The following is a 9,259-nucleotide window of genomic DNA, read 5'->3' on the forward strand; positions in this document are numbered from 1 at the left end:
GTAAACCCAAAAATACTTTAAGCAATAATATTGGATAACAAGTTGAATGTGCACAAGTTTATACTTGCTTAGTTGTATTATAGTTGAAGTTGTATAGTTCTCTGAATTCCACCTATTTAATTTAGGTACATACAAATAAAACATGATATTTTTTTATACTTTTTATTAGGCTTTGTTTGCATTAGAAATTTAGAATCATATATAAGAGAATCAAAATTTATCATTTTATGGGCTAGACTTCGACATCCATGATAAACATAAGATAAAAGTAATATTTCAAACCAACTTCATAGTTGTCTTTAACCAATTTCTTGCAAAGTTTCGATTTAGGGTTTTAGGTTTAGTACCCGCATTTGAGCAACCACGTATAAAATAATAGTATTAATCGTCGATTCTTTGAGACCAAGTCGCTCGAAGGGAAGATGGTATGTTGTTATCAAAAGTTTCACATCTATTTTTTACATTAAGAAAAAAATTTAAAACATATCTATATTTGAAAAATAAGTGGACACTTATAGAAAACTCTTGAAGTTTGAACATGACGTTTATATGTTTAATAGATTGAAAAATCAAATATATTTCTATTTTTTATTTCTAATGCCTTTTGGAATCGTGATATGCGTGTTACCGGAGTAAACACCAACCCAAGGATGGCGCTGTCGGTGTTATCGTGGCTGGCTGAAGTTACGAACTACGGGTGTTGACGGAGGCAAGGTCATTTGACCGTTTAAATAATATTCTTTTTGTTTTTTTAAATCTTTACAAATTCTTTATAAATCATTCCTTGGAAACATCGTTTATAGTATTTGTAACACATACCGATAAACAATGTTTCCAAGGAATGATCGGAAACCATTGATTTTATGCATTGGGCGTGGGGAAATTGTTCGAATGCATGACGATGTCAATACACATACAAAGATCATGGATATCCTACAATAATGCTAGAAGTAGGTGTGTCACAAGATCTATATTTTTGGTATGCATACTTCAGTAGGTCGGGGTTAAATAACGAATTGAATGTTCTTTGTGCATCATATTCAACAAAATTTTACATGGCAAAGCACACAAGTTACGTTTTATTGTGAATAAAAATAAGTATACGTATGATTATTATCTTGGTGATGATATATATTTAAAGTACGTTATATTTGTCAAATATTATACATATCCACAAAATTAAAAAAGAAAATTGTTCAGAACAGTACAACAAACGGCAAGGAAGGATGTAGAACAGACTTTTGGAATCATAAAAGAGAAATGACACATATTTAAATACTCGATCATGGGACGTGGAAAAGCTAATGAAAGTAATGTATGTTGTGCTAATTTTACATAACATGATAATAAAAGAGAAGAGTCAACATATTTATCTATATCCATATATCATATAATAGAAGCATTTTTCCTCAAACCATATTCATTTGAAATTCTCTTTTTTTAACTAATACATTTTTCTTCAAACCACATTCATTTGAAACCATCTTTTTTAATTGTAATGCCTGTAGATTAGGTCTAGTCAATTTACAGACGATAAACGTCAAAAATGACTTTTGATGAAAGATTATTTATGTAACACCCCGTTCTTAAAGTATTTAATTATGAGTTCCAGAGATTTAAGAGGAAGGGTAATTTTGGTCCTTTTTCGGGAAATGGGTTTTATCCGAGAAGGTTTCGGGCTGGTGTATGTTGTTAGAAGCATAGGGCTTCTCGTCACCCTCGTGTGGATGTAAAGTCTATTGGGAGCAGGTTTAGAGTAGAGAAGTTGCAGCGTTTTGGAAAGGATAATTAATTATAGCTCTTACTGGAAAAGTGGAAAAAGGGGTTCCATGCATGAGTTTTGGGTTTCGGCTGGGTACGCCTAACGTAAGCTGGACGTACGCCTATCGTAGTAAAGGAAAGATGCGAGGTGGCCAGGTGAGTACGCCCAACGTACTCTCAGAAACCTCAAACCCTAATTTAAGGGCCACCACTATATAAGGAACATGTTGGTTCGTACCCTAGCCTCCATAAGCTCACCCTTAACCTCAGAAACCCTAGAAACCCGTATTCCCTCCATTGTTGGGTGTGTTTGGCCTTGGAAAGCTCATTTTGGCAAAAGAAAAGCTAGAAGGAGAAAGGAGAAGTTGTCATAGAAGAAGAAGAACGGTTGGAGCTTGTAGATTTGAAGAGATACCATCCTTTAGAGCTTTTTGAGTTCGGGATTTGCGGAAAGTTGGTGATTCGAGAGTCTGCTTCTTCAGTTCAGAGTATCAGCATTCGCGAGGTGAGTTATCCTCACTATATCAACAGGGTCTAAGGCACCAAGGCCGACCCTTTATCGGATTGAGATCCGGGTATTTGTTGTTATGCTATTGTTTTGATATGTTTACATCCTGGTAGTTAGGATGGTATATGCTAGAGACCGGTTAGGTCGGTATCCTGGTTAGGATGATGATATGTTATGTGATCTGTTTGATTGGCTTGTTGAGTGTGACCTGTTATATGATTGTATGTTTATGTGCACATGGTTGTTTGGACTGGAGTTGGGTTGAGGCAGGTCCTGCTTTGTGCTGTAGGCCAAGATACCCAGGGTGGACCGGTTGTTCCGAAGGCCCAGCGAGCGGTCCGGATAGGCTGTAGGCCCCACGAGGGCGGACTAGACGTGCCGAGGCTCGGAGAGTGGACCAGGCCGACTGAAGGCCCGATGCGGGCGGACTAGTCATACTGTAGACTCAAAGAGTGGACCAGGTGGGTTGAAGGCCCGGTGCGGGCGGACCAACCACACTGTAGACTCGAGGGACATGACTAGACTTGGAGGGTGGACCTAGTGGAATGAAGGCCCGATACGGCAGACCAGTCACACAGTAGACCCGAAGTGCATGGTTGTTCTATGTTCTGTTATGTTATGTATGCTATGTATGATATGGGCTGGAAGGCACTATGTTATGGGCCGGAAGGCATTATGATTTGGACCGGAAGGTCGTAGCCTGGAAGGGCGTATATGTGGTTGGTATTTTGGGGGTATCTCACTAAGCTTTCGGGCTTACAGTTGTAGTTTAATGTTTTTCAGGTTCTTCAGGAGACCGTGGCAAGGCGAAGGCATGATCGTACCGCTCCTCGTGTTTATGTTTATGACATGGTTCTAGGAATACTCTGATAATAAATGTATTGAAAACCTTTTTGTAATAACATTATTAAAATGGGTTGTTTTTGAAAGTTTAAATTTTGTTGAAAATTTTGGTCATTACAATTTATAATGAGTAATCTTAACTAAGTTATAGTATATGTTACAAGGATTCCGTACATATAAAGAACGCCAAAATACGAGTTATAACGAAGAAGTTATGACCTGTCGAAGTTTCGCAACAGAACCGGCACGACGCCGAATGACGTAAAATACGAATTTAAGAAAGAACGATATCTAGCCTTAGTAATCTAAACGAAAGTTGAAGAGTTCGTTAAACCGAGAGCGTGCATAAAAAGAACATCCAAATCTGACTTCGTATGAGAAATTTATGATTTTTCTAAGTTTCGACTTAGCGGTATGCAGCCCGAATACTTGATTTGAGATCGAGCGGTTTTTAGCTGAAGCAATCTAAACGAGAATCGAAGATCTCGTTAATAGTAGTGAAACGATAAAAAGATAGGCGAAAACGGACATCGGATGAGGAAGTTATGAATTTATAACGAAGTTTTCCTATCCCTAGGGATGTCAACGGGGGCAAACGGGAGCGGAAATAGGTGCCCCCGCCCCCGCCCCCGAAATCAGCTTTTGCCCCCGCTCCCGCTCCCGCCTCCGGTTCCCCCGTTTACACAGCCCCCGGTCCCGCCCCGGTTACCTCCATCGCCCCCGCTTCCGCCCCCGCTCCCCCGGCTTAAAATTAGATTTTTTTTTTGCTAAAAAACGGCTTTGTTTATGGCAAATCTATCTATTTATTTAGGCAAACAACAAGCATCAATAAAATGATTAAACATTCTCACTAGAGGTTGCAAACATCAAGCTTTCTACAAAATTTGATCAAACATTCTTACTTGTAGCTAATTAATTTATAGCAACAATATAAATGATTAAGATACAATATATGAAATTAAGAAACCTGGAAAAGATTAATTGCAAGCATCGAGTTCTATAGCAGTATTCTACAAACTTATACTTAATTCATTGATAACATACAATATATGAAATTACAAAACCTGGAAAAGATTAATTGCAAGCAGCAGAAATCAGTGGGAGTGATAAACAGAAATCAGTGAGAGTGAGAAGCAGAAATCGGTGAGAGTGAGAATTTAGAAGCAGAAATTGAAAGCAACAGAAATTGATAGCAGCAACAGGTGGTATTTACTGTCAATTGTGGAAGGCTTCGGCAGCGGTGAGCCGGTGACGGAAGAAAGCCGAAGTCGCAGCCTCGCAGGTAGCCCGTGGGAGTTGGAGATTGGAGAAGTTGCGTAGGCAGTCGTCAGTACTCACTCGCCACTCGCCGGTCGAAGACTGGGAGTACAGGTCGCTGACTACGGGAACGGGAAGGAGAAGGAAGATGAAGTCCTCGACGACTCGACGTCGACTCCTCGAAACTAGAAAGTCGCCCTTCCTATTTGCCCCCCATTCGTGAGTGATGATTGAAAACGGACGGAAGAAAGATGAAGCCCTAATTTTTCATTTGTAATTTCCATTATATATATATATATATATATATATATATATATATATATATATATATATATATATATATATATATATATATTATAAAAAATAAACGGGGCCCCCGCGGGAGTACGGGACGGAAATACTCACTCCCGCCCCCGGTCCTGAAAATAAACGGGAGTTAATATCGCCCCCGCTCCCGCTCCCGCTCCCGAATTTTTTTAAAATTAGTCCCGTACGGTATCGGGGTCCACGGGGACGGGGTCCCGCGGGAGTTTTTGACATCCCTACCTATCCCGACCTACTAAAAATAATATATAAGTAATATATTAAAAATAAAATCAAAATTAGCTAACGGTGTAACGACCCAATTTTCATGTTCAAAAATTTTCATTTTAAAATATTACTTTTAGTAAACATTAATAAATAAAAGCATTGTTTAATCACGCCATAACACATCGCAAACCATGTTTTAATATTCAAACCATACAATCCATCAAATATCAGAGTACAATCCCAGTGAATCTCGTAAATGCGGAAACCGAAGAGTGTGTGTGTGACATGCTGCTACCGTGCCGGCTCCTTTCCCCTAGCTGAGGAGGTACCTGAAACCAAAACTGAAACCGTAAACACAAAGCTTAGTGAGCTCCCCCATAATACCCCATACCATACAACATATAACAAATAACATGCAATTAGGAGATACGGGCCCCGCCCACACTCGTGAGGATACGGGCCCCGCCCACACCTCACTTTCTGAGAGATACGGGCCCCGCCCACACTTCACTACCTGGGAGATACGGGCCTAGCCCACACTCCATTCTCGGAGGGATACGGGCCTCGCCCACACCCAACCGTCAACACATATCATACAAGTATCACGCAGACAACAAGTATAAACAGTTCTATCATACTGGTATATATCACAATCAACTCGACTAATAGATACGGGCTCGGCCCACACTATAATACTAACGTCTCATCTATACGGGCCGGCCTTGGTGCCTTAGACCCGTTACTAATGAAAGGAAACTCACCTCGAAATAGCTGCTGGTCTGTGTGGGAATTGATCACCTATTACTGCTGCTGCTGCTCCGGAAACTCCCCGGCTGTAATTCCCACAATATACTTAATCATACACTGCTAACTGTCCTTTGGGTAAAAAGACCATTTTACCCCTGGTCTAGCCCTAAGTTAAATCGAAGTCAACTATTAGTTTACCCGACTCGCCGAGTGGATCTCCACTCGCCGAGTCCCTAGCAAACTATTGTCCTGGGTCCCTGATTCTACTCATCGAGTTGGGCTATGACTCGACGAGTTCATCTTCTAAACTGACGTTCAACCTTTTCATCCTACTCGCCGAGTTGTATGAACAACTCGTCGAGTTCATCTTCATCAGAACACTTTATGCTAAGACTCGCCGAGTTGTATGAACAACTCGCCGAGTCTGTTCTTGATCTATGAAGATTGCCTTGGACTCGCCGAGTTAGGGCATTGACTAGCCGAGTCCTATCATGAGTGAGTTCAACTTCCAACTCACCGAGTCACCCCCTGTGACTCACGGCTCAACTCGATACATCTTAAAGGGACCGGTTCAGTGACTCGCGACCAGACTCGTCGAGTCACATATATGACTCGCCGAGTCGCAGCCATGCATCCATCAAATACACCGATTTGCTCGATTCCAGTCCATGCCATTCACAGATCTGGGCTTCTAGGACACAAATCACACATAAAGTTTCCAACTTTACGTGTAGATATTCACCAATATGGATTTTAAGGCTCAAAGTGCACCAAAAGGGGTAGATCTAGGGCTTTCATGCAATATGACCCCATAAAGGCATTAGATCCAAGTTCCAGGGACTAGATCATGCCTAGATCTAAAGGCTAACAACTTATTATCACCCACAAAGCACAAACAAGCTTGGGGAAGAGCCCAAGAAGGACTCCAATGAAGCAAAAAGAGATTACAAGCTTGAAAACAGAGGGGAAACGAGCTATACCTCAAGGAATATGTTGAAATGACACAAAGATGCCTGATCTCCTTCTCCTCTTCTTGATCTACACCTCTTTCTCCTCAAAACCTTCAAGAACACACCAAGAGCACTTCAATCTCTCAAGGAAATAAGGGAAAAACGATGTTGGGGAGTTCTGGGGGTGAATGGGGACGAGTTGGGGTGGAATGAAGGTTTAAATAAGGTGCAAACCCTTGAAACTTAGGGTTTCATCCAGCAGCGGTGACTCGCCGAGTCCAGGATATGGACTCGCCGAGTCGCCCACTTAAACGTGTCCCGAGTCTCGTCCCTACTCGGCGAGTCGGACCTTATGACTCGCCGAGTCCAAGGCTAAAATAGGGCAATGCTCAAATAAAATTCACATACCGGAAACCAGGTGCTACAAACGGAGTCTAAATGAGAGTTGTAGATCATAATCTCACCTACGCGTCGATATAAAGAACGTCGAAGACGGAGTTCGTATGCGAAAGTTCTGAATTTATGAAGTTCGGGGCGCGAAACCCCAAAACTGTCAGATACTACGACGTGGCAAGTCTTCTGACTCCTCCTGGAGTCCCCAGACGCAACTTGCGATGACGCATGCAGTGACAACCAAGCCCATGACGTGGAAAAAGGTGCCACGATGTGGCAAGCGCAAATTTTGCCCTATAAATAGATTTGAAGGGCCAGCCATTTAGGGTTGCTATTTTCTCTCCTCTCTCTCCTGTTCTACCTCGATTTACGTGCAAAGAAGTTCCCCCGAAGCCCCGATATCATCCCGTGACCCGAAGCGAGTCCCGAAGCCTGAAGATCCCGAGAAGAAAAGAGTTTCCGAGCCGAAGCTCTGCCTGCGAGAAGCCCGGTGTGTGAAGATTTTCCAGATCTACCAAAGAATACTACTTTTACAAGCCGTAGTACTGTCCGATCATCTTCTGATCAAGTGAGTGTATAGTTACTTTCTTCTAACACATAAATATAAAGTATTAGCTATGAAATACGTGCTATGTGTTATATATTCTTTGTCTATTTGAGATGGGCTTGGAATTGATGTTTTTATACGGGTGTTAAATGATTTAAATTGTGTTTGTATTTATATCTACAAAATTGTTGGGTAGAACATGGGTAGATAGAATAGTTGGTGACGATGCGACTTCGTGCCTATTGAGTAAAACCTTGGTGACGACGCGACTTCGTGCCTATTGAGTAAAACCTTGGTGACGATGCAACTTCGTGCCTATTTGATAAACCTTGGTGATGATGTGAGTTCGTGCCTATTTGATAAACCTTGGTGACGATGTGACTTCGTGCCTGTTGTGTAAACCCTGGTGACTATGAGACATAGTGCCTATTGTATGAACCCTAGTGACTATGTGACGTAGTGGCTGTTGTATAAACCGTGGTAGCAAATGGACTTTGTGCCAATTCCTTAGGTAAATCCTTAGGAATGAATGAATGAAGGATAGTGGATTCTTAGGATAAACCCTTGAGAAAATAAAGGAGATATGGCGATGGGTATTTGGGTTGATTGTTTGATAATTGAATATAATAAATGTATTATTGTGGGTTGAAAACCCTATATGCTTACTAGGCTCCCAAGCCTGACCCACTCAGTTTTCTTTGTATTACAGGTAATGGCACAAGAGTATAAGTTGGTGGACCTGACGAGAGATTTTGGATTATAGATTAGTAGTTATAAATAGCTGTTGTAAGGTCTATTTTATATTGTTTATGCTTTTGGTTTGTATCGGAACATGACATCCCAAGATTTTGTTATTTAATGAAAATAGATTTCTTTAAGAAATGCTTTGATAAATTTTATTTTATCATATTTTATTTTGGGAACAAATTCCACAACTCTTTTAATCAAAGGATTACTCTGATTTTATAAAATCAAATCATTTAATGTGTGACATCCCCAAATTCACGGCCATAAAAGACCGATTTGTTTATGCTTTATTTGAAAATCAGAGTATATTTTTAAAGAAATATAATGCGAAATTTGTTCCCAAAAAATATGAAAAAGAATTTATCAAAGCATTTCCATAGAAATGTATTATATTAAAAACTTTGGGATATCATTGTTAATACAGATCAAAAGCATAAATATAAACAACATATGCATTATAATATCTATTTATTCTAGTAGCCTATAATCCATTGATCACTCATTAGATTATCACTCATGTGCTGTCTTTCCACTACCTGTATATGAGAAAACTGAGTGGGTCAGACTTGGAAGCCTGGTGAGCACATAAGGTTTTCAACCCGCAATAAATAATTTTATTAATTTCATCAACCAACAATAACCCGATTACCCATTCCCGTTATCCTCACTTTACGTCTCTAAAACACATATCGTAAGGGATCTAGCCTAAGGATTATCATCAGGATGGACACTACTGTTAAGGGGTTTCCTCAACAATAAATGTCCATAAGGCAACCATGAGGGGGATAGAGTACACTAGTGAACACATCGTTCACAAACACCTATAGGTTGCGGGTCTGCTAGCGTTCCACTTGACTGTCTAAATAGTCTATGGTTGTCATCTATACTCTGCTAGATGACTGGATCAACAACAACGTCGAGGCCTCTCATCATTTTATTTCATCACACACCAACTATTTCATCTATCCATGTTTT

Source organism: Lactuca saligna, chromosome 3 (assembly GCF_052625555.1).
Source record: "Lactuca saligna cultivar CGN05327 chromosome 3, ASM5262555v1, whole genome shotgun sequence".
In the NCBI taxonomy this organism is placed as follows: domain Eukaryota; kingdom Viridiplantae; phylum Streptophyta; class Magnoliopsida; order Asterales; family Asteraceae; genus Lactuca; species Lactuca saligna.